Source organism: Eublepharis macularius, chromosome 1 (genome assembly GCF_028583425.1).
Source record: "Eublepharis macularius isolate TG4126 chromosome 1, MPM_Emac_v1.0, whole genome shotgun sequence".
NCBI lineage: Eukaryota > Metazoa > Chordata > Lepidosauria > Squamata > Eublepharidae > Eublepharis > Eublepharis macularius.
Genome location: NC_072790.1, coordinates 220,455,840 through 220,482,950, shown reverse-complemented (window position 1 = coordinate 220,482,950; position 27,111 = coordinate 220,455,840). Strand labels below are relative to the sequence as shown.

General features: G+C 44.0%; 1 protein-coding gene across 4 annotated transcripts in view; it reads left to right on the top strand.

Moving 5' to 3' along the window:
- The window catches only part of EXTL3 (exostosin like glycosyltransferase 3), a 196,010-nt gene that overhangs the window by 96,628 nt on the left and 72,271 nt on the right, over positions 1–27,111 (top strand). For 3 of the 4 annotated variants that reach the window (XM_054988380.1, XM_054988398.1, XM_054988389.1), the window contains exons 2-3: positions 522–671; positions 22,561–22,672. The gene's annotated coding sequence lies outside the window, so the exon portion shown is untranslated. Of the gene's footprint in view, positions 1–521; positions 672–10,375; positions 10,476–22,560; positions 22,673–27,111 lie in introns of those variants that run through there. The other variant, XM_054988407.1, reaches the window with a different exon arrangement.

The window sequence follows — 27,111 nt, the reverse complement described above, 5'->3', positions numbered from 1 at the left end:
CTTAGCAGGAATCCCACACACAATTGAGATCATGCTCTGTGAGAACTAATTGCTAGGGATGGCACTCCCCCATCCTTCATTATATAAAACAGAGATACACACATGGAACAAGAGCCTTTTTCTCTTTAAAGGGACTCCTTTCCTTCCTAGAATAGGAACCTTCACACCAACAATTCCTTGATATTATCTTTACAAAGATGGATTTCCTTTAGCGACCATTTCTTTTTTATCTAAGCGTATGGTCTGCTTTGTTTCCTTGACCTAATTATGTGACTTAGTTTGTAACTTAAATAATTACGTTTTCATTGCTAAAATTAACAGTAAGTAATATATTTTGGTAGGAGGGGACTCTGGGTGGAAATTGCAGCTCCACTGGCAACTTCCTTTGTCTTCCTCTCCCCAGGAAGAGCTATCACACACTTAGATTACTGTTCTAGAAATTGAAAAGAATACTACTTCTATATTTTTTCAGTAAATACACCAGTAATGTCTCCTCCCTCTCCCATTTTTTTCTTCTGCAGTTCATCCTGCAGATCATCTATCAAACTCTTTCTTTTGATGGCAAAAGGAGTCTGAAGACATCGATTGGTCTTCAGATTTGCCCTACATCTGATGCAGTTCGCATGAACTTGAAGGTGGCTTCTACCTTACACACTGGCCAAAGTATTTAGGTAAGGTGGTGTTCTGTGTATTGTGTGACCCGTTGCTTACATTTCTGTTTAGTTTAACCTCTTCCTCCTTCCAAAAATGCAATTGTTTTGTTTCAAGCCGTGTCATTAGTATGATAATACATAGCTGTGCAAAATACATGGGAATACTAAATACATTTGGTGACAAGGACAGCTATGACAATGATTATGAAAACATTTACACACATTGTATTTGGAATGTATTCACTATCCCAAGCCAGATTCCATTGCATTTCAGGGTAGAAAAATGTCCCACAACGAAAACTGTTGTGATTGGCTGAAGTCCACCAACTCCCGCATCCTGTTTCAAACACCTAAAGTCTTTGTAAACACTTTCACATGATGTGGAATGTTTCATTTGTTTAGATCCATCCTACTTTGCATATTTAAGAATCTCCACCAGTTTTGTGGAATGTTAATGAGTCTTCTTTCAGTGAAATGAAGAAGGGGAGGAATTTTTCCAAAGTATTTGACTTTGAGTTTTCTGAAAAAATCTCTTGGGGAATATATGTGTCTGATATTGGACCTTCTCCCAGCCCCTGTGTTGCCCCATCCTTGTCTTGACTGCAACAGGTGAATGCACCACAGACTCTTGCCATTGGGTTGCTAACTGCCCTGGCTCCCCACAGTCCACCACCAATCAATTTGTGTTGCCTCTTTTATTTTTAAAGCAAATTCTCTTTGGTGCTCAGTTGGTTACCTTCTATTCACTCCTGGTGCCCATGCATACCTGAATGTATTTCTGAGCAAAGAAGAAGTTAGTGGGGGACTTCAGTTACTTCATTTCCACCAGCAAGCTCTGTGAAGATGAACAAAGTGGGCAGGGGGGGTGTTTCATAATAATCCCTAGGGAGATAGGGGTGGCATTTTGCAAATAAAATTCACCAAATTTACGGGGGAGCTAGTCCTATCTGTCCCCTAAAGACCCCCCAAATTTCAGAGAGAATCGACCCCAGGAAAGGCATAATCCATGAGTTTCCCCAGTTCCTGTCATTTTCACAATAGTAAAAAATGGGGCAGCTGATTGCACCTACTTTGAGGGGCTTCAAAATTACCTCCCCAAGATCCAAAATCCTTCAAATTTGCAGGAGACCTACTCCTCACTATCCTCTAACCGCCCCCCCTCCAAAGTTTCAGGGAGATTGAACCCCAGGAAAGGCATAATCGATGAGTTTCCCCAGTTCCTGTCATTTTCTCTTCATAATAGTAAAAAAATGGGGAACACTTTCTTGGGGGCGGGGTCTAAAATGGCTCCCCAAGGTCCAGTCTCCCTGAAACTTGGGGGATCTTTAGAGGACAGTTTAACAGTTGGTCTCCTGAAAAATTTGTAGATTTATTTTGCAAAATGCCACCCCCATCCCCTGGGATAGCCCCCATAGTTTTCCCCATAGATAATAATGGAGATCAGAGGTGGTTGAGGACAAACAGGCAGGAAAGAGTTGATTCTGGCTGACAGCAAGAAATGCTGCTGTGGCTTCCGACGTGGGGATTGCCCACCCGCCCTTTGCATAGATGCCCCCCTTTCTGGCAGGCCGAGCTGCAAGATCTCAGCAGAGGTGTGGAACCCCAATTTTCAGCCCCCCCCCCCCCGAATATTTGCAGCAGAAGGAAAAAGGAGTAAATAAAGCTCACCCACCCCACTTAGTTAAGGATCTACTGTGGAATGTTGAGGTACCAGGAAGTAATAATTAGCCTAATTCTAAGTAGCAAAAGTAGCTAGAAAGTAATTTTTAAAGGGACAATTGCAAGTTGAAGCAGAAACTTGCTATATTTGTATTGTAGTAAGCATGAAATCAGAATCTTGCCCTTGGGGTGGGCAGACAAGTTTATAAAGGGAATACTGTGCTGAATACGAAGCACTGGTTGGAGTGCCTATTTGAATGCAGTTTGCGTTTCAGTGTGGGGAAAAGAATCAGCATCACAAAATGGTCATAGTGTAGAACTGCTCTTGGCGGATTTATATGAGAACATAATTTTCTTTGTTTTGTCTATTTCTGGGCTTATATTGAATCAGTGTCACCAAATGAATGAATGTTATTTACTATGGCATTGTGTCTCTTGTTGCTAGTTCTGGAAAGGAAGCTCCGTGCCTCTTTCCCCACACTTATGAAATTCTCAGGGTTTCAAGATGAAAAAGTCCTTGAGTGACCATGTAGAATCCAGATGTTCTGCTCAGAAGCAGGAAGCAGGAGTGCAGACCTGACCTGCTAACCTTAAAATAGCAACTGCATTGACTTGCAGGCTTCAACTCCCAGATGCAGGCTGATCATGAAAGATGGATGGTGGAAATTGGTTTTCTTGTTTATTTCATTATTGGTAATGAAATAAAGTGATAGACAGCCATTGGTAATGAAATAAGTGATAGACAGCCAATGAAGTTAGACTTTGTAGAAATCTGTCTTTTGAAAGGTAATTCTTGCCCAAAGGGATATGCATAGTAGATTTCAGAAAAAGTTTCAGCAAGTTAGAGAGGAAAAGGAAATAGAAAAGAAAAAGAAGGGGAATTAAATCTGTGTATGTGCCACGCACAAGTGCACGCACACAAACACACACACACACACACACACACACACACACACATTAGGCATTGAAAGAATAATTTGGCCATACCTCTTTTTATCCAAGTATCTACCTGTCTCATTTTGCAGTTTGAGTAACACTGCTTTTAACATACATGGGCCTCTTCGGTTGTTGTCTTAACGCTGAAACCATGAAGCCTGCAGGGCATTTAACTTTTGGAAGGTTACCAAGAGGAGGCTTTGACTAGGTCAGAATTTTGGCTACAAACTGTAGCTGTCAGTTTCAATTTTTTCTTTCTCCTTTTCTCCTGCCTGAAATCTTCCCTCACTTGAATATTAAATTTTAAAAGATGAAGTTTGGTATCTGAAAATATGCAGTACAGTTTTGTCATATGGAAAGGTAAAATCCTTATCCATTTCAAAATAGTAGCACTTAGTAGGTTCAGGGTAGACAAAAGAGTACTTCTTCACACAGTGTACAATTAATTTACAGAACTCACTACTGCAGGATGTGGAGCGAGCTTAGATGGGCTTTAAGAAAAGAATGAACTAGATCAGGGGTGGCCAAACTGCGGCTTGGGAGCCACATGTGGCTCTTCTAGGCATATTATGTGGCTCCCGGTGGTCTCTGAGTATCGCCATGGCCATACATTTTATTTTAGTTTATTTCCCTCCCTCCTTTCCCTCCCTTTCCTTCTTTCTTTCCATGTCTTTCCCTCCCTTTCCTTTTTTCCCTTCCTTCCTTCTTTCTTTCCATGTCTTTCATGTTTTCTGTAAAAATGTTGGGGTTGCCAGGTCTGACTCAGAAAATGTCTGGGGACTTTGGGGGTGAAGCCTAGCAAGGATGTGACATCACTTCCAAATCAAAGGTCAGGCGATGGCTCTTCCCAAGCTCCATTCCTTCTGATGATGTCACTTCCAGCATAGTGCACCAAAACCCCACCCTTTCCTGTGATGTCACTTCCAGGACACTCCCCCAAACCCACCTCTTCGTCTGAAGTCACTTCAGTCCATCATGTCTTGTGGCTCTTAAACATCTGACATTTATTCTATGTGGCTCTTACATTAAGCAAGTTTGGCCACCCCTGGACTAGATGAACTCATGGAGCCATTTGGCCTATCAGTGGCTTTCAGCCATGAGAGGAACCTCCATGTTGGGAGGATGTACCTTTGAATTCCAAATGCTGGGGACAATAGGGGTGGCTGTGGTCTTCATGTCTGGTTTATGTGCTTCCTGGAGGCACCTGATCACTGATGGAAATGGGCAAGTTGTGTACCAGTCGGTCCTAGGCAATTACCTAGGGAGTCAGAGGGAAAGGTGAGCACCAGGAGCATCCCAGATGACACCTCTGGCCCTTGTGCTCTGCTGGGGGCATGCTCACCTGGCCTGCCCTCCCTGCCCCCATGAAGGAGGGAGGCAGGAAGGAAGAGCAGAGAGTTGCCAGCTCTGCCGCTGCCACTGCTGCTGGGATTCCCACCCACTGGGCTTGCAGTGCGGCAGTGCCTCCTCTCCCACCTGAGTTCCTGTGTGCCCGGCTCAAGTCTGGTGGATTGGGGTATGCCCGGGTAGGAGAGGAGTCTGGTTTGCATTCCCTGCCCCATCCCCTTGAAGGAGGGAGAGAGGAGAAGCAGGCAGTTGCCAGCTTTGCCGCCACCAGTAGGCTGCTCACCCACTCAACTTTCAGCATGCTAGCACCTCCTCTCCCACTGAAGTCTGTGCATGTCTGGAGGCCCAGGGCATGGAAGCACATTCAGGCCACGGCAGGGGGCACTTGGCTAGCAGCTGGCCTGAAGACTCCTGAGCCAGCCCTGGGTGGAAACAGCATTCTGGGTTAGATTGTCTTATCTTGTGGGACTCTTCTTTCTAAAGATTGGGAAGCTGGAGGTGATCCATGATGAAGTTTCCAGTATCCCGGGAGAGCCTTTTGTTTTGGCACATCCCTACCCTGTGCTAGTTAGGATGAAGTTCCTACAGTGATTCTGTTCTCACAGAACGCAGGTGGACATATTTTCAGCTAGTGGTCGTGGGGAGATCCAAGCTTCTCTTTGCCAGCAGTGATCTCAGAACTCATTTCTTTGGTTTTACATCCCTCACACCATGGCTGCGGGCTGAAAAACGCTCTCTACACTACAGGACAGTACATGCTAACAGCTTCTTTGATTAATGCAGACGTCTCTAAGGCAACCTTATCCTTAATTTTGAGGAGAGCAGCACTGGCTGTCTGGAAGGGAAATCAGACAGGGAAGCTATCTTTGACTGGACCAGCACTGATGCTCCCCACCAGTGTTACCAGCACCACACCTAGTGCTGCCTGTCCTCCTAGAAGCTCTTTGCAGCAGTGGTGGGGGTCTTTGGGCATGCCTTTCCTGCCAGTACTAGGGTGGTTGAGTGGCCACTGCTTTGAAGTGACACCTCAAATGCAGCTGCTAGCCCTCTTTGAGAAGTAGACTGAAAGTCCTGCTATGAACTGGGAAGGCTGGATGGGAGGCCAGATGGTACGTGTTGGCTGCTCCTGCGTGGAATGTGAGAATCTTCATTCCTGCTGAACTGATAGAGCCAATTCCTTTATTTATTCCATGTATTCACAATTCTTTATTGCAAATTTCACATCCAGCACTGAATTTGACTTATGTACACTGCTGAACACCACATAAGGGAAAAAATTCTAGTGTCCCATGCCTGCAAGAATAACCTGGGCTCTACTGGATAGATGTGGGACTAAAAAGATACTTATTTAGTTATTTAAAATATGGCCCACCTTTCTCCTTGGCATGCTAGGTCCTGAGGCGGGTGGGCCTTCAGTGGTCTTTTCATCCCTTTCGTGGAAAAGGAATGAATTGTGCCGAAAGATTCAACCGTTTCAGCAGATTGTTTTTACTCTTCTGCTGTAAATTTCTCAACAAATGATTGAGGTTAATTTATGTTCATTGGGCTTGAAATTGCTGTGTTAAATGGCGGTAATGAGTCATTATGAGCTGGCCTGACTGTGTCCTGTGGTCTGTGGTAAGCTGGGATGTATGTGAAACACTCTATATTCTTTTGTTCCTGCCTTCTTCAGAACTTCTTAGAGCTAAAGAGCCCACCCACTGCACCTTTGAAGAGAACACGTAGGCTGAATATACAGAGTAAGGGCACTGCACCCCGGAGAGCAGTGACTTCGGAAAATTTCCCACAGCAGTTCTGTTGCTTGAACAGGAGGAATAAGAATGTGATTTTAACCGTTTGCGTGATGTAGTCTTGCTGTATTGATTGGAATGTCATCTAGTATTTTTAAAATAGTGTTATGGAGAGAGCTGGAGATGGTGCTGAGATGAACTAAGAAAAGAGGGGGCTGAACTCTAGAAAGTAAAGTTTGACAAAAGCCTTTGGCTTACCTAGATCAGTGGTTTTCAAGCTGTGTTGAATTGCAAGCTACTGTTCCGGTTTGCTTGTTTGTATTATATCCTATATTTTTTTAATTCCTTTTTTTGGTCCCTTTGTGGGAAATTGCTTGAATGGTTTCCAAATTTAAAATGCAACTTTGCTCTTTGCAGCTGTGATTCAGCAAAACTGGGAGTCGAGGAGCCAAATTCATGTTTACATCTGAAAATTTAATATGAGAAACGGGTTGCCTCTGCAGCATGTTCAAAGAAACCTCCAGCTCTTCTGCATTTTCTTTTGTTGTGGTCTAGGGGACCACCTGAAACTACATCAAGAGCCCCGGTTAAGGAACACTGTGTTAGACAATTAGAAGGATTCAGAATTCAGGCTGCTTTCTCCTCCCCCCCCCCCGAAATAGTTATCACACCCCAAATCCTAATGACCTATAAGCAAGGTCAGTGCCAGAGTTTCTGGCACATGAGGCCGGGGGCAACTTCAGGGCTGTTGCACACCCAGACTGTTCAGTTGCCCTGCACCGCTCTGGCCACCTGCCGCACCTGGCCCGCAGCTGTGTGTTGGCAGCAACAGCAGTACAGGGCAACTTAGAGACGGACCAAACGAGATGAGAGTCACGCAAGTTTTCTTGGAGGGATGGGACGGAATAATGACAGAAGAAAGCAAAGGGGAAGGGAAAGGAGAAAGTGGGAAGGACCTAGAGAAACAGCTGCGTCTCAGGGTGTGCGCTTTGAATGAACTGCTGAAGACGCAAATCCTTCTTCCAGGCACAAGCCCCCCTCCCCACCCCACCCCAATGCGAGGGCACCCTGAGAGAAAGCAGCAGCAGCCCACCCCAGAATGGTCTTTGGGTGCCCTCGCATCCAGCAGGCTTGTGCCTGGAAGAAGGATTTGAGTCTTCAGCAGCTCATTCAAAGTGCACACCCTGAGCCACAGCTGTTTCTCTAGGTCCTTCCCGCTTTCTCCTTTCCCTTCCCCTTTGCTTTCTTCTGTCATTATTCCGTCCCGTCCCCACCCCCAGTTCCCCCAAACAAACATTACTTTTCCTCCGCTCCTTTCCAGTTTGTGAGGCGACAGGCAGGAGATGGGGGGAATGCTTGGCATGCGTGCGTCCTCCCAGCCCTCCCGCTCAGTTGCTCCACAGCGCATGCCCCTGCACCCCCTCCAGCGCCTCTGTACTGGAGGCGATTGCTGGACCTGCCTCCATTGACACACTGGCCCTGCCTATAAGCAAAGAGAGTAGGTGCAATATAGAAAGATGTGGGTGCCCTCTCTATTCCTTTTCCATGTTAACTTATGATTAATCAATATTGACCAGGCTTAGCTTTTAACCAAAATCTGAAACCAGGGTTAGAAACTGGTTTGCTAACTGTGGTTAACCTCTTTGTGGACAGATCAAAATGCGTAGCTGTGTTAGTCTGTCTGTAGCAGTAGAAAAGAGCAAGAATCCAGTAGCACCTATAAGACTAACAAAATTTGTGGTAGGGTATGATGAGCTTTCGTGAGTCACAGCTCACTTCTTCATATCTGTAGTAGCAAAATCAAAAAGAGTCCAGTAGCACCTTTAAGACTAACCAACTTTATTGTAGCATAAACTTTCGAGAATCACAGTTCTCTTCGTCTGACGAAGAGAACTGTGATTCTCGAAAGCTTATGCTACAGTAAAGTTGGTTAGTCTTAAAGGTGCTACTGGACTCTTTTTGATTCTTCATATCTGTATCTGAAGAAATGAGCTGTGACTCAGAAAAGCTCATACCCTACCACAAATTTTGTTAGTCTTATAGGTGCTACTGGACTCTTGCTCTTTGTAGACGTAGTGCCATGATGTGGTTAATGCTGGAGGGGGAAGGAGCATACAAGCCTTTTGGAGGGATTCCAGCTTCTTGTAATGCAGTAAAAAGATTAGACTGCATTGCATCTACACCCCGCCATAATAGAGAGAAGGACAAACCCCTCCCACTTGATCTGCATTTGAACAGCATCAATATATCTAATTCTCAATGTGACCTCATCTGTGGATACTTAAATTAGGAGACTGGGGCCATGGTCAGACAAGACAGATCTTTTTACAAGCTTGAGAAAAGCCCCAGGATTGCAGAAAAGCCTGAAATCTAAAAAATAAAAATAAAAAAACAGGGCTATTCTAGCCTTTAACAGAGAATGCATTGTGGCCAACCCTGGCAGCAACCACTGTGCAGCTTGATACCAAGTGACTTTAGGGTTGCCAGCCTCCAGATTGTGGCTGGAGATCTCCTAGAATTAAAACTGTTCTTCAGGCAATAGAGATCAGTTCCCTTGGAGAAAATGGCTGCTTTGAAAGGGTAGACTCTATGGCATTATACTCCACTGAGGTCCCTCCCCTCCCCTCCCCTCCCCAAAACCCACCCTCTCCAGGATCTACCCCCCAAATTTCCAGGAATTTCCCAAACTGGAGCTGGCAACCCTGCGACTTATAACAACAACAACATTTGGTTTATATACCGCCCTTCAGGGCAACTTAACGCCCACTCAGAGCGGTTTACAAAGTGTGTTGTTATTATCCTCATGAACAGCCAGGCCTGAGTGGGTCATACAAGGAAGCCAGTTGGGTGTAGTGAATAAAACCAGCAGGACTCTAATCTGGAGAGCTGGGTTTGATTCCCCACTCCTCCACTTGAAGCCAGCTGGGTGACCTTGGGTCAGTCACAGCTTCTCAGAGCTCTCTCAGCTCTACCCACCTTGTGAGGATAATAATAACATGCTTTGTAAACCGCTCTGAGTGGGTGTTTTGTCGTCCTGAAGGGCGGTATAGAAATTGAATGTTATTATAAAGGATGTGTAGTTGGAGCTTTGGTGGTTGTCTGACAGTTTACTAGTGAATAAAGCTTTGGAGGGGAGGGGAGACAGAGAAAAGAGTACGAAAATTTTGGCATAAGACCATACAGAATATGAAGGAGCCTGGGGGCAGGGAGTAGAGAAGAATGCGTGGAAGCAACAGACTCATAGAGCAGCATGAATTGAAGGAAAGGGAAACTGCCTAGTCTCTATTTGGAATCCTCCCCAGGGTATAATATAACACACACACACTTATCTTCCACAGGATATCCCATTGTACATCCCTGAGGATTCACTTCAGACAGCTTATAATGGCCAAGTAGTATTTCAGGCCTGCTTCCTGCTCTCTTGGATTGGCAGTGGAGTGCACACACAGGCAGTGCATATCTCAGTCTGTGGTTGCCTTTTACCTAGCCATAAGGCTGCAGATGAGAAAGAACCTGTGTATATCTCTTGTGTTTACGTACAGCTTATAAGAAGTGCTTTTAATAATTGACGTTGAATCTCTCTCGTGCACCTTACAAAATAAGCTAGAAGCTGTCCGTGCAGACTACATAGCTCCTCTGGTCCGGCAATGATCTTTGGTTTCCCTCCCTGCAAAAGAGCTCAACAGCTTACATTTGGTTCTCCAGCAGCTCAGGCCCAAACCCTGTTTGGCTTTGGCAAAACTGTGTGTCCGTGCCCTCCTCTGAGCTTTACAAGGGCCAGCATGTGAGAAAGGAAGCAGTTCATTTGTGTGTGCGCCCTGGGTAAGGGGGAGTGTTGAAAACTAGCAGTCTTGCTCCCCTCTGTTAATTAGCTCCTGTGGTTGCAGGGCTGTGCAGGTCCCATGCAGAGAGGTGGAGAAGATCCAAACTGCTGCTCCTCCTCCTTCTTTCCCCCTTCTAGTTTGAAAAATGCTTTCCTGGCAAATGTGAGTTAAATATTTATTTGATTCCCTTAGGGATCCAAGACCAAAATATGATGAGTCCATGGCGGAAGTGAGAACTAGCGGCAGGTCCTTCGAGTGAAGCCTTTCTCTCTCTGTCCTGGCTAGATACTCTTGGGTGGAGAGCTCCTGTAGATGCCGCTACTGCTGTAGGTGCCCGTGCTGGTTAATTTTTAATGTGTTTTTCATGTGTTGTGTTTTTATCCATTTCATTGTAAGCTGCCTCAAGAGCAAACTTGGCAGTGAGCATGGAACATAGGTGCCTAACATAATAAAAATAAATAAAGCGAATGCCTCTGGTGAACTTACAGGAGTGTATGCCTGATCAGTGCCTTGGCGGGAATAAAGCAGGAGCTCCATGCAAGCTGATCTGAGCATTCTAAAGAAAGAGCTGGGAGAGAAACACAAATTGCTAACAGGTGCCCAGTTGGTTCAGATGTTTTGTTTTCTTGGGCTGGTTGAGTTGCACAGGCTCCACTTCACCCAGTTTACTGCCAGTGAAGTGTGACAAACATTTCAGATTCTTGCTCCCTGTTTGAGGAGTCCTGACCACCCTCTGGCTTGTGTCACTTCGACGAAAGAGATGATAAAAGGGCAAACTTGTATTCTGTAAGAGGGAACTCTCTTGTCTTCGGTGGTTTAAAGTGTGTGGCTGCCACCCTTGCTTCCACCAAGCCCTTGCCTTCCACCCCAAAGTGCGGCTGTCCTCCACTCTCCATGTGCACAGTTCCCCAGATCCAGCTACAGCTAAAATGGAGTTGATCCTGCACATACATTGCTTCTAGGAGCCTTGTTCTCTGTTACATTATACTGAAGGGCACGAGTGTTCATACAGTGCCACACAGCCAGCAAGAGCTAAAGTGATGTGATTATGCTCAGAGCAGCACAGATCAGCCTGCAATCTATTGTAGCTGTCATTCTGCTTGTAAACTACCTGCCAGCCTGAAAGTAGTGCTTTTAGAAACTGTGACATGGATTCTTAAGATGCCCCCCCCCCCTGCACACCTCTATGCAACTCACTTAGCTGACAGAAGTTAGCTCAGGACCAGTAGTGGTTGTGTATAGCTGTGTATATGACTTTCCACATGGAACATTTTTCTAATTGGAAGGGCAGGTAAAAATCAAGCTCCAAGGAGATTATAGAGGCTGCCTCCCCACCCCTCCACCCCCGCATTGGAAAGTAACGTGGGGCAAGAAATTTCTCCTCCCCCATCCCTAAATTTGTTTAAACAGTGGGGTAAAAATGTTGAGATCCGCACATGTAAAAGTGAGGTATTGAGCATGTGATGAGAGTCTTGTTTCCGAGCCTTGTTTCGGAGCCCTGTTTTGGAAAACTGATTTGTGAGTGATAAATTAAACGTTGCTCAGAAACGGGTGTTTTCCCTTCTCGGTGAAATAGCCGCTCAGCTCTTGACACCTGTTCTAGCAAATCTGTGGGTGGCTGTACCTTCAGGTTCTGTTTTGTCATGTTGAATTTGTGCTAGTGGAGCTGGGATGGAGATTTCTTTGCTTAAGTAACTTGCCAGCAGACTCTGTTGCGTATTTTTCTCCTCCCTTTTTCAGCAAGGGGTCTCCATCCCCACCCCCAGCCCATGACACAGCAGGACTGTTTCTCTCCCCTGCTCCTTGGGGGAAAGTTCCCTTGATGAAGTTCCTTCTCCTTGGTGGGGAAGAAATGCTGCCAGGCTTAATGAGCCGAAAGGACAAGCGGTGTCAGCTTAGATCAGCATCCCGAGTGCATCTCATTCTGCTTCTGCTTTGCCATTTGTCTTTTGCGGGCGAGTTCCTTTTTAGGCTGCTTCTGATTAATCTGCCAAGGGATTTTCCTTGCTGTGCTGAGATGGGGTGGGGGGAGACAAAAAAGGAAGGAGGCAGCCTCAAGGAGGGCTGGCAAAGTTTGACACGCTTTCCCCTACTGCCTTGTTATTCGAGAAAAGCCCTCGCCTTCAGGAAAGCCTGCAGGAAAATCTTTCCATGTTCTCTGTTCCCTAAGGCTGTCTTTGCTCCATCCATCATAAGAGGTTTTCAAAAAGTATGGAATGAGCAAGCCCTGATTATGGAAAGCCTACAGAAAAACTACAGGGATGAGAATTTTCATTCCTTCAGCCACTGTTCACAGTAGGCTCCTAGGAGCACAGACGAGCTAGAGGGAAAGTTTTGCTAGGAAACAGAGTTTTGAAGTTGAGTGGCTACATAAAAAGGCAAAATGTCAGCCCATTCCAATTTTTGAGTTCGTGGATTTCTGTAATAATGAGATTGCTTATGCCATTAGGTTTTCATCTGGCTCATTTGAGACCTGCAACCTACATCCTAGCTTTGGTTGCTCCAGTACAGCCTGGGGTTTTTTTGTTTAAGGAAAAGAAGAAAGTTGAGTTTATGCCGTATTATAAAGCAAACAGTCCCATGTTTCAAGTTGGAGTTAAATGTGTATCCTTGATCTGTTTGTATTACCACTTTCCCTCTCTCTTCCTCCAAGAAGCATGACACATCTCCTCTCCTTCATTGTATCTTCACAACAACCTTATGGAAGAGGCTGAGAAAGTGTGAATGCTTCAAGGTCACCAGGGAGCTTCATGACTTAGTGGGAATTTGAACCCGGGTCTCCCCAGACCTAGACTGATACTCTTCCCATTGGTGGTGGAGAGTGCCCTTATGGTGACCCCGGCAGGGTTTTCATGGCAAGAGACCAACCGATGTGGTTTGCCATTGCCTGACTCTGCAACCCTGGTCCTCGTTGGAAGTCTGGCATCCAATTACTAACCATTTAGCTTCTGAGATCTGATGAGATCAGGCTCACCTGGGCTATCCAGGTTAGGGCACTCTCACCATTACACTGGCTCTAAAAGCTGGAGATCTGCTTTAGATGTCTGAAAAAACCTCACCTTCCTGTTGAGACTTCTACAGTCACTAAAGAACAATACATTGCTGAGATGGTAAACTTATTTCAGGGTTTCAGCGCTTCCCTCTGCAAGTGAAGGATTCACATGAGTTAGTTCTCCTCCATACCAAAATACCCTTTTTGCACCTAGAAAGCTGACATGCCAAGGAAAAGACTAGAGTAGAACGCTTTTTATTAACATGGTAGCATTCTGTCTACAGTGATTTTAACATGGGGGTGTGTTGTGAGTTCTGGAGACCACCTGAAGCCCTACCCCTGCTAATGTTACCTAGTTGTTTAGTTTGGCATTCCATTTCTGGAAAAGGGGGCATTTTTACTCACCACCACATCCTGGTGGAAGAGCAACAATCAGGACAGTGTAACTTGGCATTTGTTTGGATGGATTTTTAAAGCTGCCTTAAGGACTGTATGTAGTGGGTTAAGAACATTTTAAATAAGTACTACAGTGCAGACACAGATTTACCTCTTTGGTGAGAGCCTGGGCTTTTTTTCAGCTGGAACGCGGTGGAACGGAGTTCCGGAACCTCTTGAAAATGGTCACATGGCTGGTGGCCCCGCCCCCTGATCTCCAGACAGAGGGGAGTTTAGATTGCCCTACGTGCCGCCAAGTGGCGCGTAGGGCAATCTAAACTCCCCTCTGTCTGGAGATCAGGGGGCGGGGCCACCAGCCATGTGATCATTTTCTCCGAGGGCAACCCACTGAGTTCTACCACCTCTTTTCCCAGAAAAAAAGCCCTGGTGAGAGCTATGCTCAAGTCTGAACTGAGACAGAGCATCTCTTCCTTTTTGGAAATCTGGTCCTAGAGATGTGGAAAAAGATAAGCGGCCTTTGAAAACAATTTAGGACTTTTTAGAACTCAGATTAGCATCTAGGATATGGTGAACTTCTTTAATAACGTGTTCTCATCACATACATTATAACATGTTAATTCTTGCTGACATTCGCATTTAAGCAATTAAAAAATCCTTGAAATCTTTGAAAATATTATGTCCATGTCTGTAGTACATATACCCTGGAATGCTGTACATGAGTGACTAAAACCTTATCTTAAAAAGCACTTCCATTCATTCCAAAAATTTCCTTTGGTGAAAATGTCGAGGGGGGGGCACTTTTCCCTCCTGAATTTTCCAGCTTTTTCTTCATATCTCTACCTGTGGTGCAAGAGGCTCTACAGTCCTACAGACCAGATCTGTAGGACTCAACCCAAAATGTTTATTACCTATCTTCAAATGTTGTTATTTAGCTTGAGCACGTTTAATTCCAAACACCCACCCAGAATCATAATACTTGTGCCAAAACTAAAGTACCTTTCTAGAAAAAATGAAATCTGTGAGGCAGATTTCTGTGAGGCATTCTGGCTAACGAATTCTTCACTTCTATGACAGTTGTTTGGGCCTGAAATTCTGGTTATTCAGTCTGAATGGCACCCATTGCTACTTGCAGGTACTTTGCGTTATTTGATTATTTTCTTCCTAAGAAAAAAGCATTCACCCAGAGAAAGTCTTCAGCAGTCTGCCTATTTTCCCCTTTCTTATTAGAAAGAAAACAAATCTACTGTTGATTGAGATTAAATAGAAGACTCTTAATCTTTTTTTTAATACTTTGATTTATTTAGTGTGATACACTGAACCCTTAATAATATTGATCACATCTGATTCAGGTGTCATTTCTGTATGTGTTTTTGATCCCCAATTTGTTTTTTCTCTTGGGGATAAAAACCTGTGTTTCCTCATCATGGAAGGGTGCAGTCAGTCTCCCAAGATGATGATGTTGATAATAATAACAATAATAACATTTGATTTATATACCACCCTTCAGGATAACTTAACGCCCACTGAGAGCAGTTTACAAAATGTGTTATTATCTCTGTGAGGTGGGTTATTCACTCTGTGAGGTGGGTGGGGCTGAGAGCACCAAGAAGCTGTGACTGACCCATGATCACCCAGCTGGCTGCAAGTGCAGGAGCGGGGAATCAAACCCAGTTCTCCATATTGGAGTCCCACCGCTCTTAACCACTACACCAAACGGGCTCATTTTGGGATATAGCCTCCCAAAATGCAGCTTCAGTGAAGTAGAAGAAAGTAAAGATTGCAGTTGTTTAAATAAAGACTACAAGTGATACTTAAAAATGAGGAACTATAACTACAACTGTATTTCCCATTAGGGCCCTTCAGGAGCGAATCCAGTGATTCATGATCTGAAGGAAAGAGTGCAAATGGGACGGTGAAGTGAAACTGCCCGGCAAAGAGTATCTATAAACCTGGTAGCAATAGCTGCTTATTAATGTTGATCAGTAGTTAGTCCTCTGCTCTGTTTATCTTCTGCACATCATTGGTGTGGAATCAGTTTTAGTTAAGAGAAACACCCCCAGCCATCTCCTCTGTTTCTCTTGCCCATGGCAGTTCTGCAGTTATGGTCGTTAAATACTACCAGTAACTGCTAAGACCACAATAACACACTCTCTCTTCCTTCTTCCCACCCACACTCGTTCTTTTTTGAAAATCTCTTCAGTACCTACTCTCATTTGCCAGAACAGGTGTGCTTTCCCTGAGGATTTTTTAGGGAGGGTGGCTGGCCTTCCGGTGTTGGATCAGCATGTGAAGATTTGGTCAAACAGGGCATGGAAGATCCAGGAAGTATCTCTCTTCTCTCTCTAGTCTGGTTCCCCATGCCCCCCCCCCCGCAGCCCAGCCCAGCTGCCTTCTTTACAAGGAAAGCAACAGGTGGATGAATGGCTGCTGAGCCGTCCTCCAAAGGGTCTTTCCTTCCTCCATCTTGTTGGCTGTCTGTGTGTTCTCCCTGGTGGACCGGAAGAAATAGATAGGGACCAGGAGTGCAGTATGATCAAAGGGCTGTAGCCAGGGACCCACGTTATCTCTCGTTCTCTGCTGCCCCACAATTCAGCTAGATTTGGGGTATGTCCAGGTGTAAGCATAATTTACCCCCTTTATGGTAATACACAAAGAAGCTCTTGATGATTCTTCCCTTTGAATTTGTATCTCGAGTGTCTCTTTTCTGAATCTGCATAAGTATTTTTTTACATTATTTCAGGAGAAGAAAGCTTTTCTGTTCCTGGTTTCCCCCTCTCAGGCTCCCCCGTGCATTTACACTTTTTATTCCAAAATGCCTGTTGTTATTCTGTGTGCATAATGTATAAAAAACACATCTTCCCATGTGATTCCTGTAGTTGTTAAAGACCATTGGGACCTGTAGATCCCCAAACAATAACACATCAAAAGAGCAGTTCTGGAGCTGTGGAGCTCAGTCTGCCCCTAACAGATGGTGATTGCCAGGGGTTCTCTGGGCTTTTTGAGACGCAGTTGCTGTTTGTGGGGGCAGATTGTCAATCTGGCAGTTCTGCTGAGTTCTTTTAAAAAGTGTGTGACCTGGAAATCTTTTTTTTTAAAAAATTAAAAGTGAAACAGAAAAAAGTAATTATCTGAAGGCAGACTATATAGCAAAAAAATAATTTTAGCATTTATTTGGACGTAATTCTGATGGCTCAAAAGCATTTGACTTGATAAATCTTACAACAATATTGCTTTAAGGTAGGCCAGTATTACTGTCCATATTGGTGTGAGACAATGCTGATGCGTTCCATTTGGAGTTTTGCACTATATCTTGCGCTGGTTCCGGTGATGTTGCCCTATTATTTTGCTTTGCTATTTTGTTTATCGTCCCAAATAACAGATCAGTAAGCTGTGATTGAGAGTGTATATCTGCGCTTGCAGAACCCAAAGACCCCCTAGTGAGTTCATAGCCGAGACACAATTTGAACCAGGGACTTGGTAGCACTCTTAATTAGCTTCTATATTAAGCATCAGCTTATGGGCCCCTCACTACTCTGCTAACAGGTGGCGACTGGTGAGAGCTAGACTATATCTGGTGCCTAACATAGGACTGCCACCAAAAATGGCATTATTGAGGAACGTTTTCTACTCAGATTATAGGGCTGTGACAGTTAGTGGTTAAGAGCGCGGGAGTCTAATCTGGAGAGCCGGGTTTGATTCCCCACTCCTCCACTTGAAGCCAGCTGGGTAACCTTGGGTCAGTCACAGCTCTTCCAGAGCTCTCTCAGTCCCACCCACCTCACAGGGTATTTTGTTGTGGGGATAAAAATGACATACTTTGTAAACCGCTCTGAGTGGGCATTAAGTTGTCCTGAAGGGCAGTATATAAATAGAATGTTATTATTGTTGTTGTTGGTGTTGTCATTGTTATTGTTATTGTTATATGCGCCTGCTGGGTAGTTTCCACATTGCTAAAGATGTCATGTTAATTAGTTACACTTGGTTTTAGAAAGGTTTAATCTCTGTGTTCGGTTTTATGCTTGTTTTCAAATGTTCTGCTACTATATTATATTTATTTATTTTATTTATTTATTCAATTTATATACCGCCCATCCCCAGGGGCTCTGGGCGGTGAACAGTTAAAATCGATAAAAACAAAAACTAAAATCAATATACAAATAATAAAACAAATTAACAAGGTGCAGTGGTGGGGAGAACCTTCCCCACCCCAAAGGTGGGAGGCCGACATGGCACCGCCCCCTTCAATCACCAAACGCCTGGCGGAACAGCTCTGTCTTACAGGCCCGGCGGAACGATAATATGTCCTGCTGGGCCCGGGTTTCCATTGACAGAGCGTTCCACCAGGCTGGGGCCAGGACTGAAAAGGCCCTGGCCCTGGTTGAAGCGAGGCGGGCTTCCTTAGGGACGGGGACCACAAGTAAATATTTATTCGCTGATATCTGTTCATTGAATGTCCTAACTGTTGATCATATTGTATTTTCCTCAGTGAATGTCCTAGCTGTTGATTCTGTTGTGTTCACTTGCACTGTGTAATGCGCCTTGGGTCTCAGTGAGAAAGGCGGACTATACATAAATCTGTGTCATGTTCTCCCCTCTTTTCCTTGTTGTGATGACTGTCTTTCATTGATGATGTTTTAGAAATCTCTGCACTTAAAAAGTGTGTGGGCATGTTCCTTCCAGAAAGAAGAGTCAGTTTTGTTAGTGGTTAAATCATCAGATTAGAATCTGCGAGACCTGGGTTTGAATCCCCACTTAGCAGTGAAGCTCACTGGACAATCTTGGGCTAATCATTTTCTGTCACTCCATCTTAGCTGATGGAATTGTTAGGGAGGCAAAATGAAAGAGGGGAGAACCATGGATGCCACATTGATTGCCTCACCAGGGGCAGGGGGAGGTAGCATAAAAACGAGGAAGACAGGGTAGTGCTTTTTGCACTTCATTTTGCTCAGATTGCAAGCTATGCGATGTGGCAAGTTTCCAAGAGAAAAATAAAAAGAAGAGCTGGATTAAAGTCATGGTGTTTTCTTGAGTGCATATTTTCTTTTTATTCATTTGCTTCATTTATACACCACCTTTCTTTCCAATGGGAACCCAAAGCCACTTACCGAGTTCTCCTCTACTTTATCCTCACATCAACCCAGTTAGAATGTATCTGAACTTAAGTGTCATTGCTTCAAAGAAGATTGATGAAGCACCAGTTAAAATCATCTGGGATACTTCTTATGTTAAAATGATTACATGAGTTTTCTCTGCGGGGCCCTCACCCTTTAATTTGGCTATTAGTGATGACCTTTTTAATAAGCACTTTCCATTACAAATGTCTGCATTTATTTTACTATACAACAATGGAAGGTTTTTGCTGGTGCAAAACTCCTGTGGATGTGGAATGCATTAGTCTGTACCTATTACTCGTGTAGCACTTTGGACAAAACAGGTTGTGAATGTGATCATAGGGGTTGGGATAGCTTGTGAGAAGATACGTTGTGGCAGACATGAGGTTGTAGGAATACCTGATGCGATTCCAAATTCCATATGGATGCTGCTGTACGATTAATCATTCTCATCCTGTCTTTCTGTAGAGTAAAAACCATTTTATCTAAGACCATTCCAAAGTACTTTGTGTAAAAAATACTTCACATGTATCACTTCTTCTAATAGCAAGCTTGAGGACTGAGTGGCTACTAGTGGGGCAGTGAAACAGAGTCCCTTTACAGACAAGTTAGGGGTTTCTACATACTTGGAGAGAGAGGGAGAGAGCATGTGTTTGTTTCTCTGTGTGTGTGTTTAAAAAGACTTCACTTTCACCGTACAAAAAAGACCTGATATGACAGAAGGCTATGGACATGCGAACACCAGCTCATGGGGAATTTAAAAAGGAAAAGTGAGCCGTGAGTGAGATTGCTGAAGATGCAAAGTACTGATTATATATGGGAGGGAGATGTGAGCCAGGGGGACATTATCTGATTTTTCTGATGTTGTCCATCACCCCCATGATTACTTAACGAGTGCCCAACTTATAACACTTAAATAAGAACAGCCAGGGGTTCCCCCCGAACCCTGCCAAAACAGAACGGGCTTAAGTCAGCTTTTGAAAGAATATAAGAGAGGTGACTGTGCAGTCCTTGAGGGGGAGAGCAATTCATAAACATGTTGCTGTTACTAAGAAGGCCCTGCTGCTAGCAGTTACCAGTCTTATAAAGAGAGGGGAGGGGGTGGGGGAACCTAGCCTCAGTGAAGTAATGTTGAACAAGACTGTTACAAAGCTGAAGTGTGACTAAATGGCACCTTCCACACAGTTTTCCTGAGACAGCCTTGTTGCACCAATATAGATAAAAGTACATGACAATAATCAATACTGAGCAATACTAGGCCAAGCACTAGTATTCTAGATGAATTTTCAGACTTTGCATGAACTGTCTGTGTGTTTTTTTCTGTGTTAGGTAATTCTAACAGTGTGCTTTAATCTTTTGACAGTTAATTAAAATAGTGGACTCTATCGAGATTAATGTTCCTCTATCAGAGATTGAACCAATGGTGATCTCTCAACTTTTTCTGACAGTTCTCAGAGATTTATAGTTTTGTTTTGTAAGTTTGAGTATAACTTAATTTTTTACTAATTGGAAGGTTGTACAATAGAAACTATGAATATTCAGTGAAGCATCAGACCAATTATCGTTTGTTTGTGCTATCATGTGAATAGACCTTAAATATTTGCATACGATGACTTATAAAATTGCAAACTCAGATAGAATGGCAGAGCTCTGATGGAAGAAATCTCTTGAGAGAATTTAGGTGAGAACTTATTTTTACCTATGCATTTCATAGACACTTTGATTATGTTAAACTTGGAATTTATTAAGAAATGTTAGCAAACTTATTTCTTATTGCCTTTCTGTGTTCTGTTTTTATAGGATTTATATTAATAACCATTTATATTTTGATTACTTGCTTCATTAAAAAACTAGGATGTATTTTCAATAAAGTGAAATAAACTCTAGACAGGTGTCTGTGTGTTTGATAGAGTTGCACAGCAATATTGAACCCTATATAAATAAATGTACTGATAAACAGGTGGTTCAAAGAACTTATCTGTTTGACAGGTCTGAGAACTAATTGCTGAAAGCTTTCCAAGAGAAAAGATACATCTTTCTTTTGGCTAGTAGAAGCTTAGTTTCAGACACGGGCAAAAGCTCGTTACAGTCCTGTGGAGCTGGAGAAATATGTAGGTGCTGATAGGGACCCCTTCTTCTATCATATGCTAATGCATATGATAGAAGAAGATAAACAAGATGCTTGTTTTGTGGAACACTTCTATGAGTAAATGAGCTACTTTAAGCCCTTTTTTAGTGTACAAATGTTTTTAATAAATAATAGGGAGTGGATTAACTAGACAGATTATGAACAGGAGTCTAGAGGCACTTACCTGCTTAGCAAAACATATGGTCTCTGCCTTTTTCTTGATTAGGTTTGAATTTTACATAGTTACATTTCACCATGTATTGCTTACATTTCATGGTCCCTAACCTTGCTGTTTGTTTTTTTTAATCTACTGCATAAAAGATCTGCCTAGTGAGGAATCTTATGGTGCATCTAAAGGAGTGGGTTCTTTGTTCATGAAAACTTTAACTAGAATAACATGGTGCGAGCCTTTAAATTTAAGGTGCCAAGTAGATTCCTTTTCGTTGTGGCTGCCACATATTAACTCAAGTACCCCTCTGGAATTACTTGACTGATTTATGGAGTGTTGTTGGTTGTCATTGTGGTTTCATGTTGTGCGTAGATGGAATATGGGGGGGGGGTTGCTTGGAGGTGGGCAGGGATTTACGAGCTGCCCTCTGTGTTTGCACCAGCATTCCCCACCGTCACCTTCCTCCAGTGCTTTCATCCCCTTTCCCCCTAATGTTTCCTGTTTTAGGGATGAGAGAGCACAGCTTGTGCTGCAGATATTGCAGCAAGAAGCCTCTTCTGGATAGTTTGTTCTGACTGACCCTCTCAACAGAGTCAGCAGATTGTACTTCTCTAAACTTGAAGTGGATCACAGTGGGATTTCGGGGATTAACATGGAGAGATGCCAGCAATCATCCAGCCTAATTGTCTGCCCAGAAGGGGCAGCAATGCCAGTTTGATCCCAGCTAAGTATGCCATGCCTGTTCAAAGCAGGCTGCAATCTTGGTGTTGCATGGTCTCTGCAAGTGTAGTGGCGATAATATCGGGAAAAATAATCCATGGCAAAACAGGCATAATCAGCAACATTTGGATTAGTGTTTTTTAACCCAGAGCATTTGATGTGTTTTCTTAAACACACAGGAGAGCATAAATCGGTGGAGAGTACTTAAGATTCTTGCATTTATAGCTCTTGATAACCATGCAGGAGGTTGTATTGGCATCTGCACCTGGAGTTCTTTTGTTAGCTGTGATGGTAGGAGGAACAGGCCCTGCTAGTTTATTATGGGTTGCTTGAGAAGGGATCTCTTCTCAAGGGTTCTCTACTGATTTGATTTGTGGTTCCAACCTCCTAGCGCAGTCTCCGCAAATATAGCTCAGAGAGTCTGTTTTTGTTCGTGTGAAGTTTATGATGATGGATGTAATCACGGGCCCACTTTTGCCGCACATAGTGGTTGTTTTGTTTTAACTGGGAAGCATTCAACGGTGCCGTTTTAATTCGCCTGTAATTGAACATAGTTCTGCAAGTTGTATAGCTCTTAGAGGCATGCCAAATGCCCTCAGGGGCCTTTGGAAACTTTACTGGGACATGACCAAATTGAGTATAAAATAGGGAGAACTTAAGGGATGTTTTCCCAGTGATACCCCCTACCTGCCCAATTTATTCAGCCCCCGTGCAGTTGGATGAGTTCCCTCATGAAGTAAGGTTTGTCTGTCCCCAGCCTGTTACTCCTGTTTTTCCTTCTTTGTTAGAATCAAGGTCAGGGTTTCCTCCTAGCCAGCATGCCGACACACCACTTTCCTTGCAGGAATCCTCCAGTGTGTATCTAATCTGTCTGTTTTGTTTGTATGTTAAACAGGAGACGAACCCCTGGAGGCTGTCACTCCCCGCTGGGGAGTTGTTGAATACTGAGAGAATGTTCATCCGTGATGATCAGCTGGGCCTGAGACTTAACAGCAGAATGTAAAGAGGTACAGCATGGACATATCCGGGTTTCAGGGCCTGACCAGATTACGGCATGTTTAAGTTGCAGGGCTCAGCTGAGCCAGTCCATCCAGATTGCTCATCATCTGTTTCTGTCCTTTCCCCACTTTGTTCTTTCTTTTATCCTCTTCTTAGAGTGGCTGCCATCGCCCCAATACTAGCTGCCATGCTCTTTGTAGATTGCATAAGTGCAGTGCATAAGACGAAGTATATACTGTAACCTAAAGGAATATGGCAGCTGGGACCAGCAGCCAAAACCTGAGCAGCAGACGTGTGGAAGGGAAGGGATAACCCCATACACAGTCATGTACATTCAATGTGGAAATTAATTACATCGAGAAGTATTTGTGTTTTGCTTTTCTTCCCACCAGGGGCTGAAAACAGGAAAATATAATTTAGACAAACAAAACGAATATATAGCAAAACTCTCAAATCCTGAGCCAGTCCTGGGTCTAGTCCAGGATTCAGCGGGCTGGCTCACTCAGGGCCAAGAGCCTTTTCTGTCTTGGCCTGCCAGAGCCTCAGGTGTCTGGCTACACCTAGATTTACACACCTGCAAGAGAGGAGGAACTGGCTCAGCTCCGTTGTCGTACAGCTGGCCCAAAGGTGTTCCCACCCTTTTTGTATCAAAGCATCCCACATTTCCTCCAGCCTTTTGTCTTGACAGTTGTGCCAGCAGCATCCCTGGAGAAGGCAGGTACCTTTTCCTGAGGAACGTTTATGACACAGATCACACACACTGTTCTTGTCCTGTGATCACCCTGAGCAGCTGGATAGATCTTGGCTGTAATCAGCAAACCCTCTCATAATGGTTTGACTTGCCAGAGCTTTTTAAAAAGTCCAGTACAGGCAGCAATTTTGGGGCACATTTTTTTCTACACAAAGGAAGTATCCCTGGAAACTTATACCATAGGAAAATTTGCACTTTGGCCAGAGTTTTGCACTGCAGAATGCTTAGCACAATAGTTAATCAGACCTAGGGACAGAGAGTGACAGTGTGCATTTCATATCTTGCTTGGGGTTTCTTGGAAGTATCTGGCTTGCTGTTGTTCATAAGAGGGTGCAATTGAACCTTTTGGTCTACTCTAGACATATTCTTGCTTAGAGGGACTGCCTAAAGCACATGATTTGCATGCAGAAGAGTCCAGGTTCAGGTCCAGAATCTCCAGGTAATAGGTTTAGGAAAGACTTCTTCCACCTGTGACCCTGAGGACCTGCTGCCAGCCAGAACACTGGGCTATATGGGACAGTGGTCTGACTGTATATAAGGCAGCTTTATATGTTCAGCGGTTCCTGTAGTCATAATTTGTTCCTTGAGGAAGGCAGCACTAAATGATGATCTGTGAATGTCAGCAGTGATTTTTGTGTGTGCGGTGCTTTTTCATTGTTGTCGTGTTCCAATGAAACACGTTCACATGTTCAGCTGCCAGCCAGCGAGCATAGAACTGAGTGATGTAGTTGCACAAGTGAACCAGGCCTTCAGATTGTGTTCACTTGATTAACTAAGGTGCACCCAGAAATCTTGGCCACAGCAGATTGCCAAATTTTGTTTGCACTCCATCTTGGGGTCCGATGAGCCCTCTCATCCCACTGGCAAAAGAACTACAAAAACTTCCTTTCCAATCACGTTTTCTTTGAGCCATTTGGTAATCAAAATCCTTGCGTCTCACACTTCTTCCGTCGCAGCAGCATAATCTGTTCCTTCAGTAGGAGGCCTCAAGCTCCATTCCCAAGAGGTCCAGGCTTCCGAGCTCAAAAGATTTTGCTGCTTTGAGACCAGGCTTCTGGTCTGCTCGAAGGAGGGTGTGGAAAAGACGGAAGGAGAGTGGACAGAATAACAAATCCTTTTCAGGTAGAAAGACAGAAAACATGCCTTTGGCTGTGGAGGTGAGCAGTGCCCAGCCGTCCTGCTTTCAGTTCTCTATGCTGACTGGGATTTTATATTTAAGCGCTTAGCTTGTAGCTCTGGGAGGTGTTACATCCTGATAAATGCTCCTTCACACTTCGGAGCTGACATTGTCAACTGGCTGGGCTCCAGCAGCTGATCTGCCCTGAAGTAAGTGGTTTTTTGTAATGGCGCTGTTATATGGGGAAGGTCAAAAGACATGCAGCTAAAGCACAGAGTGGAAACCCGGTCCTATCATTTTGTCAGCCTGAGCCAGAGCTCTGTTGATTGCATGCAGACAAATCGACTGGCGTTAAAAACAAAGAGGCACCCAAACAAACCCAGGTAAGTCGCAAGGCTGTCAGACGTTGCTTTTGCCTTACCCTTAAAGTGGCGCCATCTTTACATGTGGACTATGCAGTAAACATGGAAAGAGTAAATCACTAGATGTGACTACAGTTACATGCTGGAGTGGTGTACAGGATGGGCTCTGACTGATCACAGTTCCCAGAAATGAATGCGGTCTCTGGCCTTCACACTAGATGGGCAGATCCATGGCTAACCCAGCTGTTAATGTGTATAACCCTGACAGTCAGGAATGGAAACGGGCATCTTGGATGGGTTTTTGGTTGTGTAGAGAGCCTTGAAACCTGACCTGGATAGTCCAGGTGAGCCTGATCTTGTCAGATCTCAGAAGCTAAGCAGGGTTGTCCTTGGTTAGTAACTGGATGGGAGACCTCCTATGAAGACCAGGGTTGCAGAGGTAGTTAATGGCAAACCACCTCTGTTAGTCTCTTGCCATGAAAACCCCACCAGAGGTTGCCATAAGTCAACCATGACTTGAGGGCATTCTCCATCACCAGAGAGCCTTGAAGAATCAGTCCTGGGACATAAGCAGGAGGAAAAGTGGGGGCAGAGATGAGGCACGAAGTGGTATGGGTGCACCAGGGTGGGATTTCCATGCTTTAATCCTTTTCTAGGGCTTTTAATGCATATGGGAAGGGATATTACTTCTGGAAAATTAAAAAAAGCCTGCGAGACTTTCTAGGCACTAAATAGGAAGAGAAGCTTTGTAGCAAGCCAGGTGCCAGTTGACAAGTCCAGGGTTTTTTTGAGGACTCAGTGGCTGCTATGCATCTGGATTTCTGAGCCTCTGAGTATAAGTTTGCCTCTGGAACAGCAGCTGTTCTCTCTACACTCTTCCCAGCTGCGGCCTTATTCATTTAGATTTCAGCTGCCTTATTCTGAAGGCAATCAGTGTTCCATCTAGCCAAGCGCTGTGTACCTTGACTGCCGGCAACTCTCCTGGGCCACAGGTAAGAAGGTCTTTTGTAACATCTGCTGTTCTTTAACTGGAGATACTAGGGGATGTGAGATGTGTGATCTGACACTCAGTTACGATTTCTCCTCTTGTACGGTTGTACACACAGGTACTATGATGAACAGCAGAAAATCAATAATAAAGTATTGAACACATCTTATCTTGGAATTATTTATTTAAACTCTTGGTGTGGTGTAGTGGGTAGTGTTGGACTGGAATCTGGGAGACCCAGGTTCGAATCCCTGCTCTTCCATGAAAGCTTGCTGGGTGACCTAGGGCCATTCACACACTCTCAGTCTAACCTACTTCACAAGTTGTAAAGATAAAATGGAGAACATGTTGTAAGCCACTTTGGGTTCCCCATTAGGGAGAAAAGGGGAGTTAAAATGAAGTAAATAAACAACATCCTGCATTTTCAAATTAATTGATCAGAGTGGCTCATATGCAAGTAAAATTTACACTAAGATTGCTAAAACCAAAATTCCTAATGTAGCTAATATAAACAGCAAGAAAAAAAACAATAAACCAAAGCAGATAGATCACAGTGGTAGCAAAATAATAGTGACAGATAAAACATAGTATATCAGTACACATCTAGGAGACGATTAAACAAAACACAAAAGCTCAAACCAGCAGCCTAATGAAGTAACAAGGTTGGCACCTAAATTCAAATGTAACAGATGTCAGGTGGACCTTTTGGGGAAGAGTCTTCAACGACTGTAGCTTCGCAGATGGAAATGCCATTTCTTTGATCCCCAGCTATCTTATTTCCATTAGCAGGAATTACTCAAAGAAGAGTGTCAACAAGCTTTTTCAGACTTCCACATTCAGTAGGTAGCAGTTTCAATGTTGACAACTGGGCAACTTTCAGACTCAGTGATAAATTGTAGTTTTATTAATGGTGGTTTGCTTAAACCTTGGTTAGTGGTGGCGTCTGGCTGTGGATAGTCCGGTGAACGTGCATGTGTCATTGCACCAAAACTGTGTTTCAGATTGAGTTTTGTGGCTGCTTTCTTAACCTCAGTTCATACTAATTATGGTTTGTTGTGACATCTGAAATAATAAGCCATAGTTTATTGAATAGTGTTGTGGTGAGAGGGGAATGCAGGGAAAATGTTTCCCTACTGCAAGACAGAGAAAAAGTGGACAAACGAATATGTGTTACCTTATATTGGGTAGGTTAACCAGAGCTTGTTGCACAAACTATGGGTTATTATAAT